Genomic DNA, 16,640 nt, shown 5'->3' on the forward strand with positions numbered 1-16,640 from the left:
TCTTGCTTTATTTCCACTCTCGGGTCTTTCACTCACTCTTGTTCTCGCTCACCCTTACTCAACATCCTCATTGAGGCTAAAGAGTCGTTTTACATAATTTCCTTTGGAAAACACTGCCACAAGGAAGAAACTTCCGGTGTTATGTTAGGGATTTTAACTCAGAAATGGAATATTAAATTAAAACGTGAACTGCCACATTTTTCATTCAGTCTTTTTTCTCTCTTACTATAAAAAATAATCTTGAAATGATGACACAAATGTGTCAAAATGAAGCACTTTCTCCTTTAAACCTTTAACATGTTAGTGCAACATTTCTTAATCACTTTCACTGTAGCGCTTGGCTTCTTCGTTCCTTTTATCTGCCCATATTTCTTCCCAGAGTCCTTTTGTTCATTTATTTCTGCTGTGTAATTAAAGTAATATTGCTGGTTCCCTTATGTGGAATCTTTTTGTGCTTCTTACACCTCTGCAAGCGAGAAGACTGTTTTCCGCTTGAGGGATAAAATCTGTTGTCTCGCAGCACTGATACCCATGAATGTCAAAGAACCTTGGCTGGACTTAACTGGTATTATATAGACAAGACAAGATTCTCCCAGGATGCTCTGGGGACTAATGTTGACAGTCTGTCAACATTACCTCAAATGACCTCTTAATAATCGAGCCCGTTCTCACTCCCGAGGTGTAACATGCCGGCGTTTTGTCACGTCCTGCGGCGTTCCTGAGGAACGCGAAAGGAGACCTTCGGCGTTCTTATGGTACGCGGCGGGTTATGGCTGAAATCCAGTGCAATGACGCTCCCGCGGGAATAGACGTTCCAGCCCTGTATTCCAGCCCTAAACCTAACCTTATCCCTAGCCCTAACCATAACCTTTTTCCTGACCTTAACCAAGACTTTAATTATGTTAAATAGCGTGTTTCTAAGCGATTTGAAGAAAAAGAGCGAACATGTGTAGACTGAGTCCATACGGTTCTCATATTTCCTCATTTTTCCGAGGTCGTCATTCAGGAATGTGGTGGGAACGCTAGGTGACGATTTGTCACCTAGCGTAAAATGTTACGCTTTGGGAGTGAGAACGTGTTGAATAATCTTGTCCTCTTCTTTCCTCTGTCTTTACCTCCTATTTCTTGTGATGATACTTTCAGCCAGGCACTGAAATTAACCCCTGGTGAGCACCAAGTATGGGTAGATTTTCTGTTTGGATAGTAGCTCTTGGAAGGCAATCCATTTTAGTCATTTAGTGATTTTCCCCGTAGTCTGATCATCCTATCATCCCGTTGTGGGATCAGATGACTGATCGCATTGCCAGCAGGGTGAGATATGTTATTAAAGTGCAGATATTATGGTATTGCCTGATCCCATAATCCACAATGCTCAAAAAAGAAAAAGAAAAAAGATGAAACTCCTGATGTGAGACACCATGAATTTATTTATTTATTCACTTTAGCATGAAGATACCTTGTATGTATATATTTTGTAAATGCCTTATCTCCTCCTTAACGGGTAGGCCAATCTGAGGGAATTTTTTTTTTGCATGAATACAGTAAAGCCTATAGCAATAATGGGTAATTTTTAAAGATTTTTTATGAATCCCAATTTTTTTTTCATATATATGTATCACATTCATTTTATCATCCCCTGAAAATGCGATGTGACATTCTGTGTTCGTTTCAGGTGTCAGGTTCAGCGTACATCACCAGTCGGTAACTTAACCATCACCAATGTTTAATGAAGTATTTAAACAAGTCCACATATGAGATCAGTAAAGAAAAAAAATACAAAAAAAGCAGTCATATTGAATTCATAACAATAATATTTTATTTTCCTTTTAAAAATATTATTATGGCAGCATGTTATAACAACCCGCCCTGCTGGACTTGAACTAGACACGTTCATGGTGAGAATTTTAAGCCTCAAGCTTTTTAATTCTGTTATTTTTTTATGACTGTGCAACATCAACAAACTTGTTTCAACCAAAATTTCATCACACAGCCGTAAATAAGCATGCCTAACACAAAACCAGTAATGTGTGGTTTTTATTTAAAAGAGCATACAGTACAGTATTTCTGCTGTAGAGCTATTTTGCCTAAAGATATTTTTCTTTTTCAACTTTTCAAAATATTGGGAACAACTACGAATATGAACTAAAAACATTCATTCTGACCACAGTCAAAGTGTTTGCATTTGTATCACTATTCACCATTCACAGTCTCGTAAATGTTCCTCTGTTAATCAGAATTCATTGCACTGCATTGTTAGGAAGCAGGCTGTTAAATCTGTGACTGTGACTGGGTTGAGTTTTAGAGAGGTGTGTTGAACATGTTTCACAACAGCATGGAGTCATTGCGCATTAGTGTGTTAAGTTTCTGACTTCATTAAAATTTAATTTTTTCCCCGAGAAACCAGTGCTCCATTTTTACTTTTCTCTGTGCTCTGCACACACCTTCACTATCTAGGCCAATGCACCCCATGGCCCCGGACTAACTGCAAGTGTCGTATTGCAGGGAAACAAAAGACTCATACACCGTTGTGTTGGCACACCTGAAGACGTTTGTGCTATATTTGTGAGGTCCCTTCTAGTTCATATCTATTTTTTAAGACCAAAACCTTAATAAATAAAAACAAGTGAGAATCTTCAATGGGTGTTTAAAGAAGTGATTAGCGGCCCCAAAATGCCCTCATTTTGCAAAAAAAAAGATTTTGCTCTCAAGGCCTATAGCTTACATAGAACATATGGTCACACGCGCACAACCTGCAGTGTCAGCTGTCCTGCTGGCAGTGCCAGCCAGACAGGGCCAGCCCCTCGGTCTAGCTGTGTCCAAGAATAGCGGTGTGTACGTCTCTGTGTTTGTAAATGTGTGCACACGTACACTTTGCACCAATAGAAAGAGAATGTGTTCCTATCCAGGAATAGATTACTGCTGGATGCAGGAGCTTTATCATCTGCAGGATGTTTACTCAGAGTTGCCCATACACTCAATTCGTCTCCCAGAACCCCTAATATATCATACTGGACTATAACGACACACGGGGTATTACAATAAAAATGAATGCGGTGCAGCATGTATGACACACCAATATTTTAATACACTGTGCAATATATTTGTGTGTAACAGAGGATGTTCTCTTTTTCTGATACTGTCCTGCTAATATTATACTATTTTGCCATTTCAACCATTTCACTTTCACAGTATGAAGGGAAAACACTAGTAAAGTTGGGATGTGTTCAAATTTGGTTGAAACAGTTGTGTAACTAATGGGCAGGAATGCAGTGTAATGCTTCCTCTGTACTGTGCTGCCTCTCCTACACCAAAAAAGTCAAAACAGGTACAGGTTGTTGCAAAATGTGGCACAATGACCACCTCACAAGTTGTACTGAGTTAATTTTTTGAAAGGTGGAGTTATTTTTTGGACATTTTGTTGACTGTTTAACTATTTGTGAGTTTTTGCCAAGACTTAGCGTGCGCTGACTTTATTCTGTACACCTGTGTATGGAACAGAAACGATTTTTCATTTCTGCCAGCGATTTAAAAATTTGCTACTTGTTTTGTATGTGAAAGATAAAAACTGGGCAACACTGATATAGGTGAGTTAATGCATATAAACAAAAACGAATGCAACACCACTGTAAAAATTGCTATACTTGAAATGCACCGGGATGTTTACTTCTAACACCACAGCCTAAAATTTTTTAAGAAAGCCGAGGTGACCGATGATTGCATTGTTGCCTGAGGAAAGCAGGAACTGTATAATCACAGGAAAATACACACAGGAATGCTGTTGCAGAAATATGACCAGTGTTGGGACTAACGCGTTATTAAGTAACGCGTTACAGTAACTACGTTATTATTGTGGTAACGAGCACGGTAACTAGTTATTATGCCAAAATCAGGAACGCGTTAGTCGTTACTGGGATTTAGATAGGGTCGTTACTCGTTACTTCGTGTGGTGGCTATCGCGGAGCTTCCACAGATTCAATAACATTAGCAAGTGGTGGAGGCAGCAGGTGGATGAAGGAAAGGGGACGCAGAAGGAAAAGAGACCCGAGGCGGCCGCCGGTCCAAGTGTGAACTGAACTTCAGGTAAGAAGTTATGACCTGCAGTCTATCTGGGTCAGATATAAACCAAGTTTAGGTGGAGTTTATTTTCGTTATTCTGACTTTTTCCGTACTGCGCTAGCTAGCATGACGGAGTTTCTATACAGCTGGGTGGGTGCTATGAAGTTAATGATGTTGAACTTTATTTTGTTCATAAGTTATTAGAGTTGCCAACCGTCCCGTCTGGTATTCAGAGAAAATATTACGCGTTTCTTATTGAGGTGAAAAAGAACAGTTTGTCCCGTAATTCAGCTACAATGAAAAAGGCACAAAGCTGGAGTTATTCTGTGTCTTTGCTGCACAGCTGCCTCTTCTTCTCTCATTCTCCCCCCTCCCTCTCCCGTTTCTACTGCAATCATGAAAACTGATCAATGATCAGCTGATCGGCTCTCTTGTTTGTTTATCGCCCACTTTGCGCCAGAAAGAGGAAACCAGCCGATGTCGCGTAAACAACAGCAGCACGTTTAAGCTTGATCAGCTGTTGTTAGAATTTATTTAATATTAATTTCGAGTATCAGCTGATGTTTGCTGGAGCCACAGCTGCAAAAAAGCTGCTGGTCATGATGTCGGTTTGGTTATCTGGTGAGAGGGAAACATGAAGATGAAACCAGGAGATGTCCTTACTGAATCATCAGAGCTGAACAGGTGATGGAGAAACAGGTTTACCTTTTAGGTGACATAAATGAGTTGAAGGGAAGTTATGAACTGTTTCTGAGAGACAGATAACCCCAGGATCCTTTTTAGGTAGCTGACAGCTGGTAACTGTGCAGGTGGGGATCTAGCAAAGTTTTGCCAGGGGGGCCAGGTAGGGCATTAAAAGGGAGAGGGGGGCACAAAGAAATACTTTTCTTTCTTATTCTCATTTAAAATGTCTAGCTTTTAAAAAATAATTATCTGAATCTTACAACAAAGGATTGATAGATTGATGCATATATACCATCAAAACAGTGAACATCACTGTCAAAACAGCGTTTGTTTTCATTCAAAGGCTTTATGATTTTTCCTATAATGGCGGGCCAGTCTCTAGTCAAAATGCCCGGGCCGATTTTTTGTCCCAGTCCAGCCCTGTATGCAGCTCATCTGCAGTCTGGTGTTACCTACATCTTCCTATTTAGAAGGCAGAATTTCCGAGTTCTGAGTACAATCAAAGCACCACGACTGCAGTTTTTGTGTTGAATGTAAAAAGCGCACATGACGCTGTGACGTAGGCTAGAATCATGGCAGCAGTCAATGACGGTCCAGGCGTGGGATTTCTCTCGTGGAAATATGCACATTATCTTTTCCTTTCTATTGGTAGGTGGCACAGTGCACTTGTGGCAAGTAAGCAAGCTAGAAGACTGGCAAAGTTGTGGAAGCAACACATTAACAAGAAAATTCTGAGTAAAACCAAAGTTACTTTCCCTAGTAACTAGTTACTTTGAAAGTAACGAGTAACTTGAAGTAACTGAGTTACTTTTGATAGAAGTAACTAGTAATGTAACTAAGTTACTATTTTAAAGTAACTTACCCAACACTGAATATGACACATTATTTCCTCATCCCTCCTCTCCTCTGTGTTTTTATCTACAGCAGTGATGCATACAGTTAAATGTTACCCTGACAATAGCAGGTTAACTGTTTGACAAGAAAAAATCAGTGTGGCAGAAGCGCAGGAACGATAAAGACTATAAACATGTGCATGCACAGAATGTTTGCTAATGTAAACAGTGTGGTCCATCAGTTTGTCATGTTTCAGCTGTGTGCAGGCAAGAGAAGGACCCAAACGCAAAACTCACCACGCAGGAATAAAACTCAAAAAGCTGCTTTATTGCAGAATGGCACAAAAACATAACAAAACTAAACTGGGGCATGGATAAACTGACACACAGGGGAAACACAGCCATGAGGGAGACTACGACACTGACAAAGAGAAACACAGGGCTTAAATACACAGAGGGATAACGAGGGAATGAGACACAGGAGAGCACAGCTGGGAGTAATCAGGCCGGACAAGACAAGGGAAGCAAAACTAGAAACACTCACATGAGACATGGACCTTCAAAGTAAAACAGGAAACACACTGACTGAACTCTAAACATGCAAACTTAACAGCAACTGAGAAGACAGAACATAGGGACCAGACACATGGTACAAAAAGGTCACAGTAGACACAACATTGAACACAGGGAAGCCATATTACAAAGCCAAAGAACTAAACCTATGATAACCATAACTGAAATCTAGGGAAACAAGAAACAGTACAACGAAGGACTCAAAACATAATCCATAATATAAAAACACAAGATCTCTTCAAAATAAAATAGGAAACATAATGAGACGCAGCCATGACAACCAGAACTTGACAACGTAAGACACAGACATGAAACACATGAAGAGCAGGGGAGACTTAACAGGGGTTGGAAGCCACAAGGGGAATCTAATAACAAAGAACTAGAAAAACTCATGAGCTTAATCATATAAACATCCAAATAAACTAAACTCAAAACACTGGGTCATAAGACCCAGGATCGTGACACAGTTTTGGTTTATACACTATGTGGACAAAAGTATTGGGCCACACCTCTTAAATTTAGAATTCTTACCCTTGCAGTCTTCCTTTAAAAGACTGTTATGAAGGATTCTGGGCCATTCTAAAGAAATCACTGAAACCAAATTAAAATTAAAATTATAAATGCTGATTAAAGATGAAAACCTTGAAGCGAATTTGAAGCATTTTTCGGTTTCTAATTAAGGTTTTTGCTATGACAAATGTAGTTACATTTCTTTCTTAAATCTTATATTTAAACTGAAAATTATTTTAACACAGGCAGTTGTTTTACTTGTGTGTACGATTGCTATGGACAGTAACCTTAAGCTAAAAAAACATTTACAAATTATTTTTTTTCAGTTTTCTGTTAATTGCTTTTTCAGTTTCATTTTCATTTAGTAAACAGATCATATTTAAGGGTTGTATTAAGGAGTTAAGGAGTGTTTTATTAATATCTCATCTTCCTAAATCTGGAAACATTTAAATAAATGGGTTTTCTTTTCCACAGCCAGCCATCGTGCTCCTGCGTTTTCACGCACAAACACACAGACAACATTGGCCATGGTTCACCCCTCAGGCAGCCATAGACTAAAGTTGATATGGCAGCTTTTAAGATAATGTCTTAGAACATTAGCCTTTATGAGTAACATCACTGCATGAAAGGAGAGCTATAAAGGCAGGTAGAGAGATACCGCACTGAAATCATCATCCTCTGTGAAAATCATGCTGCTGGAGGTATTTTTCTCCAGTTTTATCTCAACAGGGAACCACGAGAAACTCTCTCCATTCCCCTGCAGGATAAAATCTAAATAAAGAATTATATCCTGTGTCTTTAAACCATAATGCTATTACTTCTACATTAATACTACATCTGCTGTCACTGATAATATCCTGAAAAGAAATCTTTGCAGCTCAGTGCACGTGTACCTCAACAGTAGACTGACAGCTCAAGCAGATTGTAAAACAATCTCATGGAGAGTGAAAATCTGGAGAAACTCCAGTTTTTTTAGTTTTTACTCTAGTTTTTTTTTTTACAGTACAAAGTTGACATAACAAATCGGTTTTGTGTCAAAAAAGTGATTGGAGCCATTCAGTATAAATGATGCATGTAAACTTACACACAGTTACTAGCTGCCAATCTAATGTAAAGTGGGATCTGTTAACGATGGATATTGATACTAGTGCAGCCATAAATTCAGTTTAAAGGTTTCTTTAGTGATTCTTGATTTATTTATTTTCCCACATGGGAAAAACAGTAAAACAGGTAGGCTGACAAGTCTGCCGTTTTTTTGATTGTGGGGGGAAAGAACAAAAAAAACATCACCAGCTCTGTCTGTCAAGTGGCAGAGAACACAAAGCTGGATTTCTGCTGCAGGAGGAGGTTAATGGAGCACTATCCACCCGCAATACCACATACTGTGTGGTAAAGTCACAGCAGCTGTGTAGCGTAGGCCTGGATGCAGCTCTTGCTGATTTAGACTCCACTGCTGATGGTGAAGAGAGAAATCAGTGGGAGTCAGGGGGGAGAGGAGATAGGCTTTATCCTACCTTAATTAGGAACATAAGTGAACAGGAAGTGGCTGAACAACTGAAGGTAAAGGTTAAGTCATAACATGGATCCTTTTCCCCAATGCTCATGCCCAGCGAGGGGTTAGTTTGGTGTGGAGTAATTGAAATGATGGCTGGGAGTTCACAACCCGTCTCGGCTCCACAGAGAGCAATTTACAGTCTGAGCCCTCCTTTGAAATATTTAGGATTTTTGGTCAGCAGATGGTCCAAACTGTAGAAATCTAAGTGTGCTGACTGAATAATGAATTGTCTAGTGATAAAAGCTTCATGCAGCACAGGTCCTTGATGGTTTGATTATTTCCTATCGGTTGAGTAAAAGATAACTGTTGTTCTGTGTCTTTTGCAGCAGAGCTGGATTATGGCATCAGATGTTTATTCTGTGTAACCTAAACAAGTTATTTTATTGGTTTATTTTTAACGTATAGGTATGTAGATGTTTTGCAAAGATCCATATGTTAGAATAAATGAGCTAATACCAGTAGTTCTGTCTCTCTGTCGTTTTTCTGTTTTGTTGTAGACATTTTAATGTCAGAATGGTTTCCTGTGAGGAGTTTAAAAAAAAAAAAAAAAAAAAAGAATAATCAAATAATCAAACAGTGCAGAGACAGAATACATTAAAGCCTTGCATGGAACACAGGTGCAGAAAAGCTCCACTGCCATGAGTATGACGTCAATGATTTGTCATTTGTAGCTATTAGAAAAACGTGCCAGCACTGATGAAGGGAATTGATAAGTTTGGAGACAAACAATTCCAAATGACAGATCACAGCTGGAACGTGTTCTTAAATCACATTTTGATTATTTTTCCTAGAAAAGTAAAGTTTACAAATTCACCAGCTCTTGGTAAATATTCAGCCTTTAGTGTGTCATCTTTCTCTTTCAGCTATTTTTTTCTTAAGACTTATTGGGTCAGTGTCAAATTGCATGAAAATACAAATATGTCTTTTGACATTAGAGAAGGTGGTATTGAGTTTAGGCACAGCTGCACACTGGAGACCTAGATGCATTGACAGTTTTCTCGGTATAGCCATATAACCCTGGAAGCTGTCGGCCATCAGGCTTGTTAAGGTCTCCTGAGGTAAATTGGTCCCTGCAGGTGGCCAGACACAAACGATTTCAAAACCCCTAATTAACTGCAACCTTTGGAATGATCAACCTCACCTGGACGAGTGGGAACAGGGCCCTCTGCTGGAGCCTGACTTGGCACGGGGGCTTATGAGTATGAGTGCCTGGGACTGTACCGCAGCCCAAAGGAGCAAAATGGAGCTGCAGCCATATGGGCACACCACCTGCAAGGCAAGGTGCTGAGATGTGTTGCATTGCCAATCAAGTGACAGACAAAAGTGGGATATTTGGCAAGCTGACGCAAATCTCTGACAGAAACAGACATATCCTTCCGAAAACTGCTGCTTAGGATGCAGAAGCTTGCTACTGCCAAGTTTCAGCGCTGATTAATTGAATTAATACAGTAAAGAAGAAAGGAAGGGTCCACTAAATGATAATAAATTGGTCTGAAGATAAATAAGAAGCCTAAAATGAGTTCTGCTCAACAGGGGGAAAAGAAATCTTGTTTCCATTTGCGTGTCCAGTTCTACCAGACTCTACCTGCTTATCTGAACCCATGGGCTACCTATTATGTTCAAACTGAAGAGTTTAGAGTGATTTATTCTCTTTTGATCTTGCATCATTGCTCTCTCCCCGTGGCCGTCGGTGTCAGTGCACAACACCGGCAGCCTGAGCGCATCAATGAGCTGCGGCCTGAACTCTGCTGAAGCGTGAGTCACCACGGGCAACAAAACTTTAAAGCTACTTTACACCTTTGATGAGATGCAAGAAAGCATGAGCTTAATAATCTTCTGACAAATGCTACACTTAAAATATTTTGGCTGTAAGCAGTATTTCATTTTAAAAAGCCTCTGCTCAGATTAGGATTGCTATGACAATCAGAATAAACTGATGAAGTTTAGCATTTGATGAGAATTAAAATCCACAATTAAAGTAAAGAAAATAAATTAATTTAAAAGAAATGGGTTTCCTGATTAAGCCTGTCTGCAGCTTAAGCGTAGCAGATATCAAAAACATATCTGTCTGCTCATTTTAATGCCGCTGAGATTGAAACACACAGCACATTTAGACATATAGGAAAAGGAGCAACACATCTATCCTTTTCAACTAACATGAACAATGCAGGGGAACCGTGTGAGCTGGTGATAAGACTCTGCATAGATCTTCACTGCTGCCATGTGGCAGAGCCACTTACACTCGCACGCCAACACGCCACCTCAAAACCAACCCAAAATGCACTGTAAATATCCCAAAAACACAGGCTGGGGATGTGCTTAAATAAATTAAAGAAATTGAAATTTAGTTTGGGGGAGGAAGATAACACGCTGTTGCACAAATCATCGCTGGTGGATATGAAGAAAGCGGTGTGTTACAATGAGGCTTTTCGCGAATGCACCAAGGCTACTGTTAAGTTCTTTTTTGTAGAAAATCCAAAGAACAAAACTTGATGTGATCAAATATTCAGTGCCAGAAATGTTTAAAAAACAAAACAGCGCAGGCATACCAAGATGCTTTTAAGCTAATTTGAAATGTCTTATTGAATCAAGGAGCTGGTGGCATGCTGCCAGGATGTAAGAGGATTCTAATTTGCTTTTATCATGGAGGAACATTTCTGTTCTACTCAGCATGGTGAAACTAAAACATCTGTCCTTTTCGAGGTCCCGAGCTGTGATCGAAAACACAATGTTTTAACAACATTGTAAAACATTGTTATCGCAGCTTTTTGTGATTTTTTTCTAAATGTGTTGAAGAAGGAAGATCACTGGCTCTCTACATTTATTGCTGCTTGCCCATTAATGTGCTAATCATACACATCATGAAGAGCTCCTTCAATTATACATGCAGTAAACTGAGGAGTGGATAATACGTTTGTAATTAGTATGAAGTTTATTTAAGTTGGCAGGTGCAGTGTTTATACATTAAGAATAATTATTGCATCTGCTGTACACAAAGCACCAGCAACTGAGACCGTGTGTAACTGTGGGCAATAATTCCTCACAGGGAATATTTCCCAACACACAGTGAGATTTGCTTCCTCCCTCTCTCTCTCTCCATCTAAAAGGTCAGAGGATGAGAGCCATTTTCTTTTGCAGCTCTCTGCTTCCCGCTATTTTTGATCCAGACTTATGAATCCATTCTTTATCATCCCTAATAAAATTTGCCCGCGCTCCCTATTGCATTACTTTCTATCCCTGTCTGCTTTGTAAGACGACTCTGGTCTGATAGGGCATTATCAGACAACAGCTAAGCCCGGGACAATTATTCAACCATTAGACCAAGCAGGAAGTCTGATTAGCTTCGCTGTCAGACATCTGCCATCCCACCTGCAACCCAAGGTCCAAATAACCTCAGCTAGAGCAGAGAAGACTGCTTAGTGGGCTGAATACTAGATGGTCCTTCTTTGACTTAAACTTGCTTCATTTGTGTATGATTAAAGTTAAATGTGTATATTTTTGGTACGTTTGAACTGGTAAACGTATTGTTATTGCAAAAGTCAGTTCTGGCTTTATAAGCGGTTAGGGAATGGCTTTTGTTTTGAAAACTCAAAATGAATGTTACATATATATTTATATATTTCTTCACTGTTTTACTTGAAAAAACAAAAGGGATCAGAAGAGGAAAATAACCTTGGATGGTTTAGTGCAATTTTTGTTGCTTTAAAATACTTATGTATATATGCCTTAAAGAACAAAACGTTCAAATCTTAAGATTTGTGTCTAATCTCTGGGATAACGCAGAGTGTGTTACTTGAAAAAGAGCTGTAGACTTAGTTGATTTAATGGAACTGGAGCTCTCTAACATTAACAGCAAGTTAAGGACGAAGTTACCGTTTCCAGTCATTTGATATCATTGATTGTTGTTAATTTCTTAAAAACACGTTCAATAATGTTGCTAATACTAAAGCTGGTTTGAAGCAGTAACCACAGACGGCAAGTCCACGCTGGTTCAAATCAACTATTAATACAATATTTACACATTTGTTGCTGTGCCAATGCAAAAGAAATTTACTTCAAAAAAAGGTCCAATGTGGTACACACTGTTTTTGTTATGCACGTTGTTTGCAGCTCTCTGTAGGACTTCACGGATGTGTTAACAAGCTTCACAGCACCAATTTGAATTCTAGCTGTCCAAGCAATTTTACAGAAGCGAATGATCTTCCCTTGGAAATGGCTGCTTGGCTGACAGTAAAGAATCTGCAGTGCTACTTATCAATGCATACACACTTTAATCCACTGCGTGAATATCTAGTTGAGTAAGTGGCCTATAGGGCAAATGTTACATCACTTCATTAAAGTTCCACAGACAATAAACACAGCCCCTGTTATGAAGAGACTGCACTGATCCCCTGCATTTCTATAATTAACCAGCAAATTAGCAAGCAGCAAACAGGGAAGGAGGGTGAAGAGGACAGATGGTGGGGTTGCCACCCATGCCGATGCTGTACGAGTGAGAGTAGGCAAGAGCCTGAAAATAGATCATTAAACAGAATAAAGGAGGATGAGGACAAATCATTGGCATAGAAGAATGAAAAGAAATAAAACCACAGGCGCAGTATCGCAGCAGATGTGCAGCCTGAAGTAGCACATAGTTTAGACTGATACATAGACACTTGTGGTCCTGCAAAGTTTAAACAGTATATGCAGTTTTTTTGTGAGTATTCACTTATGGGGTAGATTTGTAATGATATAAAAACTGGGGCTTTCCAATTATAACAAATATTTATGTAATTTTACTTATATTTTACCATTTAAAAAGTAATACAAAAATACAACAAATGTGTTAAACAAATAAATATAAGAAAAAAATGGGAATTGGTACACAGGATCATCTGATCACTTAGGAAGCATTCCCACATCACCGCTCCAATGTTTGACAGTGGGATTTTGATATTTGAGGGCGTATATCTGCTGCAATGATCCTCATAGCGATAATGACCAATTGTCATCACAAGTCAAACTAGCCAAGCTGAGTTAGCATTAGCCAACCTACCTGTATGTCAGTAACATGACATCACCCGATTCAAAGTAAATGAAAACCGAGGGTTTTGAATCCTGTGTGAATCCTGCCTTAAGCCCAGATGAGCGGGTGTTTTTGACAAAAAGGCTCGTCTAGCAGGGGTAACTACAGGTCCCTGCCAGCCCACCACAAAGAGCTGAACCTGACAACCAAACGACACCTCTTTTGCGTGCTGCTGAAAGCTGAGTGGGTGAGAGCCTCCCGGTGATCCGGAGACAAAGGTAGCTGCAGGCAGCTGTTACAGGCTTTTAGAAGTGAAAATCTAATTAAAATTACAGTCTGATTACTTTCTTAGTCCTTAAAAAAAGTACACACCTCTGTCCGTACCACTCTCATGAATGCAGTGTGCCTTGAATGTCTTGAGAAAGAAGAAAGAACTTATTGTAGTTGTTAAAGGGCGACCGTGGCTCAGGGGTTTAGGAAGCGTATCTGTAACCGGAAGGTTGCCGGCTCGATCCCTGGGCTCTCTGTCCTGGTCGTTGTGTCCTTGGGCAAGACACTTTACCCTACTGCCTACTGGTGTTGGCCAGAGGGGCCGATGGCGCGATATGGCAGCCTCGCTTCTGTCAGTCTGCCCCAGGGCAGCTGTGGCTACAACCGTAGCTTGCTTCCACCAGTGTGTGAGTGCGAGAGTGAATGAATAATGGCATTGTAAAGCGCTTTGGGTGCCTTGAAAAGCGCTATATAAATCCAATCTATTATTATTATTAAAGGTCAGGATCCCTGTGACCCCATGTCCATCCCGTTTTTGTGAAAAGAAAATCTCAGAAACAACTTTAACTGACTTTCATTACATATGGAAGAAGTGATCTCAAATCAGGGGTGAGCTGCTTAGGATTTGGTTTACACCACAAAAATAGATTTTGTAGCCAAAAGTCAAGAATTCTTAATTAAACATGGATGCAAACTGCAACTTGATTTGTTCGTGGAGGCAAAATAACTGCAAAGCTCTAGTCTGCAAGCTTTTTTAAAATTGTTTTTCTTTAGACAAAGCAGTAACAGAAGTAGTTAAAAGCCTTGTGCTTCAAATGAGTATACGGTTTGGGGAAAAAAATGATACAGTAATATATTGCGATAATTTGTGTGGCAATATTATTATTGATACAGGGACACCAAATAATATTTTATTAAATAAATTAAAATACTCTGGGAATACTACAAAAAAAGAGAGCTCATGTCACCTATGAGCTGAGCCCTCTTTCTCCAAACAGTCTGATTTCTACTGACTGCAATCATCCTCAGAGATAGTTGAAGGTTTTCAAATAACGTGATAATCTGCAGGGATGCAGATCACGTGTGTGGAGAAGATGACCCAAAAGCAGAATCTCAGGCAGAAGGAAAAAGAAGAAACCCCCCCCCCCCAAACAAGCGCTTTATTGATGTCCATTGTATGAAAACACAAAGAGCCACAAAATAAAGGAAAAACGGAGAACTGCCACTTACTGAAGCGGCTCTACTCTGAGCCCCTCCCGAATGGCCGAACTTCTCAGCCTATCTCTAAGGGAGAGGCCAGCCACCCTTCGGAGGAAGCCCATTTCCGCCGCTCGTATTCGCGATCTCGTTCTTTCGGTCACTGCCCACAGCTCATGACCATAGGTGAGGGTAGGGGTGTAGATCGACTGGTAAATTGAGAGCTTAGCTTTTACGCTCAGCTCTCTCTTCACCACAACAGACCGGTACAGCATGCGCATAGCTGCTGCCGCTGCACCAATCCGTCTGTCAATCTCCCACTCCCTTCTCCCATCACTCGTGAACAAGACCTTGAGATACTTAAACTCCTCCACTTGGGGCAGGAACTTGTCCCTGACCCGGGGTAGGCACTCCACCCTTTTCTGACCATGGCCTCAGATTTGGAGGTGCTGATTCTCATTCCTACCACTTCACACTTCACGTTGTGAACCGTTCCAGTGCTGGAGGCCATCACCCAATGAAGCCAACAGAACCACATTATCTGCAAAAAGCAGAGAGGAACTCCTGAGACCACCCAAGTGAAAGCCCTCCGCAACTTGGCTACGCCTAGAAATTCTGTCCATAAAAATTATGAGCAGAATCGTTGGCAAAGGGCAGCCTTGGTGGAGCCCATCACCCACCAGGAACGAGTCCGACTTATTGCCAGCTATGCGGACCAAGCTCTTGCAACGTTTGTATAAGGACTGAATGGCCCATAGCAATGGGCCAGACACCCCATACTCCTGGAGCACCCCCCACAGGATCCCCCGAGGGACACGGTTGAATGCCTTCTCCAAGTCCACAAAACACATGTAGACTGGTTGGGCAAACGCCCATGCACCCTCAAGTATCCTCGAGAGGATAAAGAGCTGATCCAGTGCTCCACGACCAGGACGAAAACTGCATTGTTCCTCCTGTATCCGAGGTTCGACTAACGGAGTTGTCGAAGAGGATGACCTGCCAATCTCTGGGGGCGAGGTCACTGAGGAAGTTAAACAACTCCTTGGTGGCAGAGCCCCTGGGGTGGACGAGGTCCGCCCTGAGTTCCTGAAGGCTTTGGATGTTGTAGGGCTGTCTTGGTTGACACGCCTCTACAATGTTGCGTGGAGATCAGGGGCAGTACCCCTGGACTGGCAGACCGGGGTGGTGGTCCCCATCTTTAAGAAAGGGGACCGGAGGGTGTGTTCCAACTACAGGGGGATCCCACTCCTCAGCCTCCCTGGAAAAGTCTATGCCAGGGTTTGAAGAGGAGAGTACGTCCGTTAGTCGAACACAGGACACATGAACTTGATATAGGCAAAAGATAAACAGAGATGTGACTGACTTCACAGAGGAGATACAAATAACTAAAGATGGAAAACTAGATACAAGAGGATGGGAAATATTAAGGCAGGAGATCAATAATAAGAATTAACTCTAGACTAAATATTCAAAATACAGGAAACAAATATATAGACATTCAACAAACCCAGCATATTAGAATATTCAAGTAAACATTAGAAAGTCCAAAAAATGCAGTTTGCCAACATGTTGCCACCGATCTGAGTGAGTTTTTATCAGTGAGCATGACATGAGCACACTTAACTCAACTGACTGCCAGCTTGTTGCATTCTGGTGATATTCTGATAGAACAGGAAAAGTGCTGAGTGCAAATATAAGAGTTAAATGGGAATTTCTGTCTTTTTTAACAGCAACACGTGTGGTTTTCACTGATTTATCACAGGTAATTGTTGTATTATCAGAAACAAATTGCATATAATTGCCAAACTGACCCATCAGACTGATAGCTGACTAAGTCTGTCTTTATCTTATTGGATAAAACTGATATTGAGAAAGTTTAAATTTGAGGACATAAACTAGAGTTGAAAACGGTGATGAATTGCTATATGTATTACTGCAATACACAATTATATCGGAT

General features: G+C 40.5%; 1 protein-coding gene and 1 long non-coding RNA gene across 2 annotated transcripts in view; both read left to right on the top strand.

The window, feature by feature from the left end:
• LOC146497944 (uncharacterized) overlaps positions 1–16,139 on the top strand; it is a 46,910-nt gene extending 30,771 nt beyond the window's left edge. The window contains exon 2 of the long non-coding RNA XR_014870855.1: positions 1–16,139. This exon is cut by the window's left edge and continues 23,011 nt beyond it. This is a non-coding gene — a long non-coding RNA (uncharacterized LOC146497944).
• clstn2a (calsyntenin 2a) overlaps positions 1–16,640 on the top strand; it is a 170,256-nt gene that overhangs the window by 30,989 nt on the left and 122,627 nt on the right. The window lies entirely within an intron of this gene.

Source organism: Neolamprologus multifasciatus, chromosome 18 (genome assembly GCF_963576455.1).
Source record: "Neolamprologus multifasciatus chromosome 18, fNeoMul1.2, whole genome shotgun sequence".
In the NCBI taxonomy this organism is placed as follows: domain Eukaryota; kingdom Metazoa; phylum Chordata; class Actinopteri; order Cichliformes; family Cichlidae; genus Neolamprologus; species Neolamprologus multifasciatus.